This window comes from Aethalodelphis obliquidens, unplaced genomic scaffold (assembly GCF_003676395.1).
Source record: "Aethalodelphis obliquidens isolate GAN/ISIS:26980383/991018 unplaced genomic scaffold, ASM367639v1 scaffold14, whole genome shotgun sequence".
NCBI lineage: Eukaryota > Metazoa > Chordata > Mammalia > Artiodactyla > Delphinidae > Aethalodelphis > Aethalodelphis obliquidens.
Genome location: NW_020837958.1, coordinates 16,103,644 through 16,117,572, shown reverse-complemented (window position 1 = coordinate 16,117,572; position 13,929 = coordinate 16,103,644).

Below are 13,929 nucleotides of genomic sequence, written 5' to 3'. Positions count from 1 at the left end.
TCAGGTGATAAGTACTACGTAGAAAAAATACATGAGGAAAGAGGACTCATGACTGGGGTTGGGGGTAGTTTATTACCTTAAAATGGGTGGTCATGTGGCTTCACGGCAAAGATGACATCCTGAGTAGGCCTCCTGAAGGAGGTGAGGGGGTGACCTAGGTGGAAATGTGGGAAGAGGGAACAGAGCCAGAGTTCAGGAAAAGAATTTGACCCCAGGTCTGTCTTGCCTAAGCTCATGCTTATAATCTCTCTGCTATGGGACAGTCCCACAGCCACGGGGTGGCTCTCACCCCAGTGCTGCTCACATCTGAGCACACAGAATCGTGGCGACGTCTTGATACAGCTGAGATTCCTGGGCCCACCTCCAGAGATTCTAAGGCACTATGTCTCCTGGTGGGTCTGAACACTTTCTTTTCTAAGGCACTAGGTCCCCTGGTGGGTCTGAACACTTTCTTTTCTAAGGCACTAGGTCCCCTGGTGGGTCTGAACACTTTCTTTTCTAATAAGCACCCAGATAGTGCTGGGTTAAGGACCACTATCTAAGGAGCACTATTAAAGAAACTTACCATAGCACAGGGAGATCAGCTTGGTGCTTTGTGTCCACCTAGAGGGGTGGGATAGAGAGTGTGGGAGGGAGGGAGACGCAAGAGGGAAGAGATATGGGGACATATGTATATGTATAGCTGATTCACTTTGTTATACAGCAAAAACTAACACACCATTGTAAAGCAATTATATTCCAATAAAGATGTTAAAAATAAATAAAGAAATAAAAATAAAATAAAGAAACTTACTTAGCAAGATGGGGCATAAAGAGCAGGGACAGTCCTGTGGGCTTCTAGGAATGCTTACAGGTGCTGCTATCTGGCATTAATTCCCAACATCCCACCGCCACCTTACCCAACTCCCTGTAGAAGGACCAACTATACTCTACACACACACACACACACACACACACACACACATACACACATGCTGGGTCAAATCCCCAACAAATATAACCTCAGTTATCACTTATGTTCATTGAGAAACCAGGACCCCGAGTCAGAAATCCTGGCCCAGCTCATAGCAGCTGTGCATCTGGGGCAAGTCACTTAACCTCTCTGGGCCTGTTTCCTTACCTGTAAAATTGCCAGACGGGGCTTAATGATTTCAAAGGTCTCCTTTGGCAATAAAATTCTATAGCTCATGTTCATACTAAGTCTCTAGGGTTAGGAGTGGTTATGAAAAAAGAAAAGTTCCAGGTATAATGTCAGGCTACCATGACCCACAGATTGTAGTTTTAAATGTGTGAATAAAATACTCAGGGGTCTTCATTTTTTATAAAGTTTGGTGAGAGAGAGAGGCATTTGTAATTTGCAGTTACTCAGTGAAAAGGACTGAATCACTCCCCTTGCAAAGCATTAGCCCTATTCTGTGAGGTAGGAAAGTGGCCATAGGGAAGAAGCCGAGGAAGCGGAATTGGAGAAAGCACACAGATTACCAATGGTGTGTGTCAGAATGTTAACAATGGTGCACTTGCTATCCTCAGCCTCTTGCTTGGGGCCAGCATCCTGTGATCTGGGGGTTGGACAAGATGGCTTTCCTTTGCTGTTACTGCCTTGTCTTGCAGAGTCAGAGGAAAATGGTCTTTCTCTTCTCACTGTTGTGGTTCACCGCCTTGGCCCAGATTTTTAGCTCAGATAAAAGATGTACATACCAGGTTTGTCCATAAATGGCTGGTGGTGATGGAAGACTCCATGGCCTGGGAGACGGAATGCTGAACAAGACCAAACTAAACTCATTCCTATCTGAGGTCTGCCTGAGAGAATGTGGGCTCAGCAAGGTTTTCAACAAGTTCTTCATCTGTAAAATGGGCAAAAATTGCCATGGCTTACATCCTCCTGGCTACAGGAGTACCAAGAACTGAGCAAGCAATCAAAAGACCAAGGTACTACTAACATTGAGGGTATAGAACACACACGTATCAAAATAGCGATAATGTAAAGCCAGGTACCAAAGACGGTTAGGACCTCGGTCACCTTTCCTAATATTAATAATTATGAAGGGCATTCAGTACGCACTTACTCTTTGCCTGACACTGTGCAGAATCTCTTTGGATCCCTATGATTACCTTATGCAGTTGGTCCAGTTATCATTTCCATTTTTCAGATGAGGGAACTGAAGCTCAGAAAAGTTAAATTGCTTTCTCCCGAGGTGGTACAGTCATTAGGTAGACAAGCTGGGATTTGAACGGGGAACTTTTGTCTCCATAGTTTAGGTGGTCAGTACCATGTGACGTTGCCCAGTCTCCATGCATGCAACTGTATGTTTCCTGTAACAGCAAAGTTGGCTTCATAAATCTGCAAACTGATGCTCCAGTCTCGGAGCTCCTTGTGGATAAGAAAACTGACATTGCTACACAATCTGGTTTACACTTAAATCCATCTGTTTGGGCTAAGACTTCATTTGATTTCTCCGTAATCCTGGCCTTTTGATTCAGTTTCACTCAGGAATGATATAGTCTGCCCTCCCGCAACTCCTGAAATACTGACTCAACACAACACCGTCTATTTTCCCGAGGGACAATTGGGTTGCAGTCTAACTTGTCCCATAAAATTGCTTCTCACCGCATCCCTTTCCCTGAAGGAAACGGGTAGGGGTATTACCCAGGAGTTTCTAGACATTGAAAAGAAGAAAGAGGAAATTACACACTGAGCTTCAAGGCCCTCAAGCCAATTGCTAAGGTCACTTCTTCCCAGCCTCAGCTTCAAACAGGCCCGGGGAGCTGCGTGCCTGCTGCCTGGGAAAGGACAATCCGATTGTAAATATTATCTGCGCTTCTAAGAACATTCGAATGGTAATACTCAAGCAATTACTTTCCTTTCAAGATCATTAAACACAAATCAGACTTGTATTTTAATAGGGCTGCCAATGTCGTTAATGGTGGGGAGGGTGGCATAAAGGGTAAGTTTTTTCCTCTAATGGCTGAATGTTTACATTATTACCCTTTCTGAGAAGCTTCACTGGGGGAGGTTGCTTGACGCTTCTGAGACATTTCTTTGTTTTCTAGCTCCCCGGAATTCCACCCTTCTTTTGCCAAGTGCACCTTCAGAGCATTTAGGAGGAATGGCAATTGTGACCCCATGACAGCTCCCTCCATCATCCCCGTCCTCAGCTCCTTCTCTTAAACACTGCAGGGTCCCAGGGAAGGAAGTGGACTCTGGAAAGAATGAACAGTGTTGTTTACGCAGGAAGCTCCACTCTCACTATGTGGGCCCCAGGCTCCCCTTTGTCTTCCTCCCATTTAAGGGAGCAGAGATGCTAAGAAAAGTGCCAGAGGAGACTGTCAAGAAGACCTGTGCCCACCTCTTTCCCCCCAACTCCCTAGTCTCCTAGGGGCACCTGGAGTGGCATCTCTGAGACCAGAGAGACTGCTTCCCAGGTAGATGTTGGGCACTGGAGTCTAGGAAGGGTCACCTGGAAGGCACACTTGCTGGAGGTGCTGACCCCAGGGGGGTGGACCATTCCTTGCCTGGCACCCTGTGCCACTGCTGGTCCCTGTGCTGGTGGACCCCACCGCATGGCCCATGGTCCCTCCCCTGGCTCCCTGTGAAAGTGACCTGAATGGTTGCCAACATAGTGAGGTCTGAGGTTCACCCTGAGCCGCCCTGTCCCCCCAAACATGCCTCCTGTCTGGCAGCTGGGGTCCGAGGGTCCTTTGCCAGGGTCTGAAGCCTTTCACTACTCCTGGAGAAACTGGACTGCAAATAGAAGTTTTGAATGTTGGGTGGACGAGGGAGGGCTGTATGGGCTGTGCTTGCCTTTTAACATGCGGTTTAGTTTTCTCCCTTTTTAAAAAAACTTTACTGAGGAATAATTAACAGATATAATTGTATATAGTTAAAGCATCCAATATAATGATCTGATATACAGTGCATGACTTGTGGTTTTGTTTTGAACTGTATTTCTAGAGTGTAGACAATAGGGTAGGCTTAGGTTATGCATCTCTAGAGAGCAAAGTAATCAGGGGCACAGGCTTTGAGATCAGATTGACACAGTTTTTATTGTCTCAGTTGTTTCTAACTGTGTGACCTCAGGCAGTTTCTTTAAACTCTCTAAGCCTTGCTTTCTTCATCTGTAAAATGGAGGCTTGAGGGGTTGGTGCCCCAGAGGTTAATCATACTTATTTCACAAGGCCGTTATAAGGACTGGATGTGTGGAAAGTCCTTTGCATAGGCTGCTGCACGTAAGTGTTTAATGATCATTTTTTCTGTTCTGGAATCTGCTGCCTTTGCCAGCTACAGACACTTCAAACACCAAATGTAAAGTCATGACCCAGTGGTACAGTTATTTCTAAGGTTGATGTGGCTGTCACAGTCATTCTTAACATCAGCTTTTGATGGACGAGAGGACTGAGAAACAAGCCCTGCCGAGTTCACAGTTCTGTAGAGAACCTGCTGCATCTGCCTTTGTTCCAGGTACGTACAAGAGCGTGAGGAAGAAAGTCCTCAGCACCTGTTCTTCTAAGGGACAAATACTCATTTCGTTTTTTTGTTTTATGCTTGTAGGCCCTTCCCAGGTAATTCCATAAGAATTGTCATATCTATCTATTCAGTACACTCTTCTAGAAACGGAGCTCAGAATATGCCTTATATTCATTTGTCAAGAAACAAAATGGCAGTCAAAATGGCTTTCCAATGGGCACAGAGTGATAGGAAGTTTGGCATTTGGAGGGAGGGTCCCTATGTTGACCAAAGGTCCATGGTTCCAGAGCCATCTTCTCTGCTCAGATCAACTAATAACAGATGACATGGTCGTGCTCATTGATTTCATCAATGTGCCCCCTAGCTTCTCCCACTGTGGACTGGTCTGTTTACCTGTCTGAAGTCATTCTTTTGGACAAAGACAAGATCAAACTCTGGTGTCAGTCCCTTCCGTGCCCAGCCTACTGGTTTATTCAAAGAGTGAGAGCTCTGGGAATTGGAATCTCAATATTCTGCCCTAAATGACCTCCATTAGTGACCCTGGAGAACAGAAGCACCTGAAAAGTGTCATTTTGAAGAATATTCATTTGAAGTTTTGACTTGAACTTTCCTCACTAATAAGGTTAATAATGAAATGATACTCCCTACAACAGCCATTGATACTAAGCCCCTGTAGAGATAAAAGTAGATCAGTGGTAAGAGCTTTTAATGCATTCTTATTTTAAGCTCATAGAATGGGTGACATAATTAAGCCCAGAGCTTAATTATGTGAGGCGTTGGTGGCTGTAGCTCTTATCTTTTGTGTGCATTCGCTAGTTTTCATGGTCTGAAGGAGGCAGGCCAGCCATACCCACGCCAAGGCTGGCTGACTTCTACCAGGGAGCTGATGAGACAATTATTTTAAAAGTTTAATAACATCCTTCCCCTATAAAATATCTGTTAATTATAGAAACTTTAGAGTCTCAGTTACAAATAAGTAGAAAGAAGAGAAGACCACCACCCGTAGTCCCACCACTGAAACATAACCAACGTTAGCATTTGGAGATACTTCTTTTCATATTTTTTCTATTCATGACTTTTTTTTAACACAGTGTGATTGTACAATAGATACAGTTTTTCCTGCTCTTTTCCAGTTAACATTATGCTGTAAGCATGTCATTGAAAACTTTTAATAAATGCAATTGTAATAACTATAATATTTTGTTGTAAAACTTATCTGATTACTTCCATATATTGGAGACTTAGGTTGGTCCTGATTTTCTGAAATTATAAAGAATTCTGTGATAAATCTATGAGTATAAAACATTTTAATTAAGATTATTTCCTTAGAGTCCCAGAATTGGAATTACTGGGTCAGAAGATAAACATTTTATAGCTCTTAATCCATAGTGCAAAGTAAAAATTACTATGTTGGTAAAGCGGATGGACTTTTTGGCTACTCTATGTTTCTAAGGCTTTTCTTTTCCCTATATTTGATGGGCCTACGACGCACTACGAGATTGAGGCTGGCTAGATGTTTTTTCAATATCAAACATTTGAGATAGTGTGTGAAATATTCTCACTCTTCAAAGGGTGGTATTTGTAAATATTAGAACCCTAAATCAAACATGCTTAAGCAAAAAAGACCATTTATTGGCTCATCTAATTAAAATTCCAGAGGTAATATGCATTCAGGAATGGTTAGAACCAGGGCCTTGGGTTTCTTCTCCCCATCCTTTGGCTTTGTTTTATTCTCTCTCGGCTTAATTTTTAGGAGGGTCTCCCCTTTTTTCTCACATGATTATGCCAGAAGCTCCAGTTTCACTCTCCCTTCCCAGCAACTCCAGTAGGAAAAGTTTATCTCTTTCTGACTAGTTCCAGCAAAAGTCCAGGATTGAGATTTCTTGGCACTGATTGGTCTAAATTGACACATGTGACTTGGCCAGGAGGATATTCTGCTCTGTTTGTCCCGGCCTGACTTACATGATTTTCCCTAGAGCTGGACGAGGAGTCATCTCCACATAAACCTAACTTGACTGAGAAGGGGACAGAGATAGCTGCCCAAGAGAGAATGACGAGGGTGTATCCTGAACATGGGGCATGAATGCCAGCCAAGCAGGAATAGCAACTGTTCATTAAAAAGCACTGTTTGGGTTTCCCTGGTGGCGCAGTGGTTGAGAGTCCGCCTGCCGATGCAGGGGACACAGGTTCGTGCCCCGGTCTGGGAAGATCCCACATGCCGCGGAGCCGCTGCGCCCGTGAGCCATGGCCGCTGAGCCTGCGCGTCCGGAGCCTGTGCTCCGCAACGGGAGAGGCCACAACAGTGAGAGGCCCACCCCCACCCCCCAAAAAACGACTTTGGCTTTAAAAAGCACTGTTTTAGGGTGCTCCCCAGTTCCACTAAGATATGAACCTCAAACAAGGTATTATTGCCTTAATAAAGAAAGGCGTTGAGCCCTCATGACCCTCTACAGGAATCACATATCATTAACATGGGGTAAACAGGCCACCATAGAAGCTATTTCTAGGAAACCAGACCCATTTCTTCACTTATTCATTTGGTATCTATTTATTGTAGCACCTACCATGTATCGAGTCAGCATTTATTTAGCTGCTGCTGTCCTAGGTGCTGGGGATACAGTGGTGATTCCCATTCAATCTTGCCTTCTGGTTTAACCGTTTGAAACTCTAATGGGTTGCTTGAGACGCACCCTGACTGTCCATAGGCCGTGCATGTGTTTATTTACAATTGGGATGGCTCATTGCCGCTCTGGATGGCTGGCCTATAATTTGCTCAGGCACTTAAACTTACTGGAAAAAGAAAAAGCAAAAAACCAAACCACTGCTTCTTCACTGGCCTTAATTTGGCTGTTACGTTTGTACTGGAGAATGTCTGGAAGGAGCAGTCAACTTAAATGCAGCAGAAATGTAAAATAGCACATGTGAAAGAAAATAGGTAAGAATTGTTAATACATCCCTTCAAAGGAAGAGAGCCTCTCCTGAGGTGTTCAAGGTATTTGCATAACCTAATTTCCCGCACCAGGATCTTTGCTGTTATCCATTCACGTGTTGAGATCTCTCTAAAATAGAGGGTAGTCATTTGTACTTTTACCTGAATAATAGTCATTTATAATTTTACTTGAATATTGCAACAAATATTAGTCAGAAACATCTCCTTAGAGCAATATATCATAGGACCTTGTGTCCAAAAGCTGTATGGAAATTAGTGAATGAGTGTTCATTCATTCAACAAATAGTCATTGAGCCACGTGCCAGGCACTGTTCTGAGAGTATTCCAGAGCCCAGCAAAGATACTGATGAGGTCAATACATCATTCAAGATGCAATGCCTCCGCATTTGAGGAAGAGTCAGCAACGCAAAGAGGACAAAACATTGTAGACGTGGGAGAAGTCTTGAGTTAGAAACCCTTCACTGACACACCAGCTGTGTGCCCCTGGGCTGGTCAGATCACCTCCCCGACTTCCTTTTGCTGATCTTGTAATCGGAGAGGCAGAGTCAGGGAAGGTAAAGAGGAGACCACAATGAGAGGAGGTTAGGAGCTCAGACAATGAAGTCTCTGAGGTGACCATTTAATTCCCAGTTCCCTACTTCAGAGCTGTGTTACCTGGGTGAGTTCCTCATCTCTGATCTCAGTGTTCCCATCTGTAAAATGGGGTTTATAAGAGGTCCACCTCACAGGATTGTTGTAAGAAACACTGGAGATACCACACTTAGAGCACTTAGGCTGGTGCCTGGCGTGTAATGAGCGCTTGTTAAATGTCATCGGATACTTCTCCCATTCTGGCTACAAAACAAATATTGCTGTTGTTGTTACCTTGGTAGACAACTTTAATTATTTCAGTCGGTGCTGAATCCATTCACTCATTTAACGTATGTTTAGTGAGGCCTGCTCTGCACCAGGCACAGCCCAGTGATGGGGAGAGAGCTGTTAACAGAACAGCAGAGTTCCTGCCGATGGGAGGCTGAAATCCTAGTGGAGAGAGAGAGACAATAAATTAGTAAACAATCAAACAAATACATAAGTGATATATGTTCAGAGGTTGACATGTGCTCTGCAGCAAATAAAATGGAAAGATGTAACAAAGAGGCTGAAGGTAGGGAAGTCTTCAGGCATCTTGCCCATGATGTGAACGCTGAGAAGACAGCAGTTATGTCTAAGGCCTGAAGGAGGGCTCTGGCTGATGCCTAAATCTCATGTATTCTAATTTCATTTGCAACCAATAGTAAGCAAATATCCCTTTTGAGAATGGGGAGCGGGGTTCAAGAAAGAGGGCTCAGGTCAAATTCCAGTTGGCCTGTAATACATTCAGAGAGGCATCTGATGTTAATACTTCTGTCTCTCTGTCCCTCTCGGTCTCTCTGTCTCTTTCTCTTACACACACACACACACACGCGCGCGCACACACACACACACACACACACACACACTTCTTCTGAGATTTTAGGATTCATTTTTAAAGCTACTCCAGCTCTTAGATTAGGGAGGAACGCAGGCTAACCTGGGCAGAGTCTGCAGCTTTACTTGGGTTTAGAATCTAGCACCAAACTGTCCTCTGGACCCTTTCTTAGACCATCTTCTTTGGCCTGAAGCACAGAGCTCCCGTTGATGGCTGTTCCTGTGTCCTGCCACATCCTGGACGCTGGAAGCTCTTCTCCTGGCATACGAGGCCCCCTGCCAGTCTCCTCAGTCCGCACTTGCTCATGGTATCCTAATTCCAAATGACTTGCCCTTCCTCGGCCATTCCCTGCTCCCTCTCCTCTTTGGGTCTTTCCACTTTTGTTTCTCTGGAACTCCCTGTCTCCTATCTGAGGTCCCATCTTTTCCTGCTGGACAATTTCTTACTCTCCCAGCAAGACTCAGAGCAGGTAGCCGTTGAGAGGATCTGCCTCCTGGATCCTCTTCGTCTCCCACCAAACTGGGTTCAGAACCTCTTCTATCTGCCCCCATGATCTTGCTGGATGAAAGCTATGAATTGATTACATGCCATTCTCCCTCAGGAGACAATGAGCTCCTAGAGGGCAGGTCCTTATGCTATTTATACCTGTGTCCATGTGACATCCCATGGCACTGTCCCACAGAACTTTCCACAATGATGAAAATGTTCTGTGTCTGCACAGTCCAACACAGCAGCCAAAGTGGCTTCTGAGCACTTGAAATGTGGCCACATTCACTGAGGAGGTGAATTTTAAATTTTATTTAATTTTAATGAAATTAAAATAGCCACCTGTGGCTGGTGGGCAGTGTAGATTAGCACTCTACGTAGCACGTGTTAGGTGTTAATAAATGTCTCTTGAAGGAGCATATAGTTGCAGAACTTTCTATTTTTTATATGATGGTAAGTTTTTGAGAGATCTATTAGTGCCTTTTAGTTTTAGTAAATTTGATCCCTCTAACCCATTAAAAATACTCTCCTCCCAATTCATTCACTGGACCCAAACATCAAATTTATTAATTGATTCATTATCCTATTGTGGCTAAGCTTATAGACTCTGGGGTCAAACAAAACCCAAGTTTCATCTACGTTCACCACTTACTAGCACTACTAGCTATGTACCTACGTCTCAAGTATTTAACTTCTCCAGGATTCAGGTTCCTGATCTGCAAAATGGGAATACGAGTAATGCCCAGGTCAAGACTATTTGTGAGGATTATATAAGATAATGCATGTAGACTATTTAGCACATTGCTGGGCACACAGCACTCAGTAAGCATTAAGGCATACATATTGATTTTTCATTTATGCAAATCACATTTATTGAGCACCTACTATGTTCCAGATGCTATGCTAAGGGATGGTGATAAAAAGTTTTCAAGCCAGTGAGAATTAAAAAACTACTATAGGAAAAACCGTGGTTTGGAAAGGACAGGTTATCACAGTAGATGCATCAAGACCTCATGTTTTAAACCAAAAGATCATATTGACGTATTTTCTTTTCAAAGGGATAAATTTATCCCGTCACTTTTTTTAAACATAGAAGCTCAGAATTTGCACCCACACCACTAAGCCCTTAATATGTGCTTGTTAATTTATGCTTAATCTAGATCAACATTCTCTTTCATTAGCAAGTAATACATTTGTGTACGGTGTTAAGCTTTTATATTGTGAAATCCAGCTCAGAAAGAAAGATTTTTCTGCTCCCCGGAGGACTGAGTTTTCTGACTTTGATTTATCATTTATGCATCTCATCCATTATTGATATGTTACAGCTTTTACATAAGGCGCCGACCTTTTGAAATAAAAATAAAACTACATCATCCTGTTCTCTTTCTTGTTGATACTGTTTTTAGGGTACAAGTGATTCTTGTGTTCTGCGGAATTCGCTTTGAAGCTTCCTTTCTTTGAAAACAAACGGCAGGAAGGCCCCCAACAACCAGTCTTTCCTACTTTTTTTTTTAAGGTTTTCAAAATAACATTTATTTCTTAAAAGTTAACAGTCTTTCCTATTTCGTGGAACAGCTGCATGGATGTGTCTAATTTTAAATTCTGAAGTGTAAATGTCATGTAATGAAAGTATCAGCAGTTACTTAAGTGTGGTTAAATATGGAAACTCAGCATAAAGTCGATGTTTATTTGCAGCCAGTGACAGTGATAAGGGCAGGAGCCCTCCCGGTAAGTGGCTTTCAGCCACTGTTAATCGGCTGATGAATGGATTGGTGCGAGGCTGGTCACAAGGAAGCGTCTCATACCCTGTAATGGAACGCGTTCATCTGTCTAGTGGCTGGTGAGAGCCAGAGACCATGTGTGCTGATAAGTCCGTTATTCTGCCCAGAGCACCCTCTGCGGCTGGCAAAAGGAGGCAAATACCAGGAGACTTTGACCTGGTATTCCATCAGAGTGGAAACTTAGAGACTCACAGATTGTCACAACTGGACGAGATCCTGGCGACCAGCTCATCCAACCTCTGTCTTTTTTAGTTGAGGAAACTTCCATGTGAAAAAAATATACCAACATTTATTAATCAATGTACATGTAATGCACTCCCTGCTTCAAATCTGCAGCTGGCTGCACACTGCCCTTCAGGCAATTCCTTAATCAGACATCAAGGCCATTTATGAACTGGGTTCTGCCTCTCTCTCTCTCTCTGTCTTTCGTCTCATCACATAAGCCATATTGAGCTTCTTGCTTCAGCAACTCCTGTTCAAGCTTTCGCTGTCTACTTGGATGTCTCCTCCAGGAAGCTTTCCCTGACTCCCCAAGACTGGGCTCAGTACACTGTCATCTCTGTTCTTTTTCCTCTCCTATCAGCTGCCTCTCTACCATAACTGTCTATTTACCGTCTGTTCCTCTTACTTGACCAGGAGTTCCTTGAGACATTGTCTCATCCACCATTGTATGTGCAAGGTGTCCGGCACATAGTAGGTGCCCATTAAATATCTGTTGACCAAATGGAATGGCTCATATTACATGCCAAGCACTGCAGTAGATACGCGGAATACAAAACGGAGTAAGACACGCTCTCTGTTCTGGAAGAAATCAGGTTAATTCATTCAGTTCATTCACGACTTTTCTTACTTAGGACATTTTATCAGTTTACCAAGTTTGAAAAAGTCACATTTCTCAGTTTTGGAAAAAGTTTAGAGGGACACTTGAAATTCCCAGTTTTTCAAACAAACATTGCTAAAGAATACCACCACCGTTAGAAATCAGATGAAAGGAGGGAATTCCCCGGCAGTCCAGTGGTAAGGACTCCACACGTTCACTCCTGTGGCCCCGTGTTCAATCCCTGGTTGGAGCACTAAGATCCTGCAGGCTGCGTGGCACGGCTGAAAGAGAAAAGAAAAGAAAGAAATCAGATGAAAGGAACCTCAAATAACCTGATCCCAATTAAGCAGTCCCCTCACAAGTGACAAGAAAGAAACAAGCTCGTATTTTTTGTTCAGAAGAACCACTGCCAGGGTAATCCCAGGGCTAGTAATTATTCTCTCTTATACCTGCTCAGGTAACACGCAAGAATGAGAAGTAAGAGACCTGTAGAATGTTAGGACTTGAAGAGGCTTTGCAATCGCCCAGCCCAACCCCCTTCTCTTACAGAGGAGAAGATGGCAGACCTAAGAGAAGTGATTGGTCAAGGTCGAGTAGAAAGTTAGTGGCCACCCTGGGCCTTGGAGCGCCACTGGGCTGTGTTCCTTCTCTGATGAGTTACCATTCAGAACCATGTCTCCAAATCTCCTGACCCCAGCTACTCATCTTCAGACACACATCTGGTTATGGCTGTGGACTTCCCTTCTGCCTAGAAACTGTACCCTAATTTGTATTTGGAGACCTACCCTTAACACTCATGGGGAAGTTCACCCCACTCCAGCTTCGGGGATACACCTGACTTAAGCCAATCAGCACATTCCACCCAGCGCCCTGGTTTTCAGTCTGAGTTGAAAGTCAGAGGAATTCCTCACTGATTCAGACTTAACAAAGATGGTCTTTACAGCTGAGCTCTGTCTAGTGAGGCAGAGCTCAGGATAAAAAGCCTCCCAACTGCCTGAATTATCAGGGATTTCTGATATTGGGGAGGGGTGGGATCTATGAACAGAGGCCTCTCTTGGAATATAAGAATGACTTATAAAAGTCGACAAGGGCCCTCAGCAACTGCTGAAAGATCATTTCCATCCGACATACCAAAGTCAGGTAGAGACTCTCCTTATTCTAAACATCAGCACCAAGACCCTCACTTCCTCTCGCTCATGGTCCAGGGAAGTCCGTTTACGACCATGTTTCAGCCAGCACAGTGCCTTGTTTGATTTCTGTTTGCAAGTAATCTGCAGTTCCCAGCCCTCCAATCACTCAGTTATTTAATTCAATAATTAATTTATGAATGAATCCAGGCAATTTATCAGTTCATTGTGCCCGGAGCTATGTGAAGATGTGAAGATGTCAACAGCTGCTGCAGATCCTCCAACGGCTATTTGGATGTAGACACTACCACCAAACATTTTTCTCAAGCAATTTATTTTAGTTCAGGAAACTTTTATTGAGTACCAACTGTATACTAGGCCCCCATGAGGGGATCGGAAGTGAGTAAGATATACTCCTAATCTTGAGGGTCTCACATTGTCTACTTGGGGAGCCAGACAGGTAAAAAGAGATACTGACCTCTTGTGACCTTCCTGAAGCCAGTATTCTGGTTCAAACCCAATGAAGCATCGTCACTGTCCAGGATGGCTCTGGCTTCAGCTCAGGCTACAATTATTTAATTTTCAAGTGTGCAAGGAATTTGAAAACATTTTTTGGGAAAACAAAAGTCCCTCTTGATGTTAAGTGCTGAGGATCATTGCTGTTATTTCTTGCTAATGACAGGCAATTCTAGGCACACAGTGTGTATTTTTTTTTTTTTTTTTGCGGTACGCGGGCCTCTCACTGTTGTGGCCTCTCCCGTTGCGGAGCACAGGCTCCGGACGCGCAGGCTCAGCGGTCATGGCTCACGGGCCCAGCCGCTCCGTGGCATGTGGGATCTTCCCAGACCGGGGC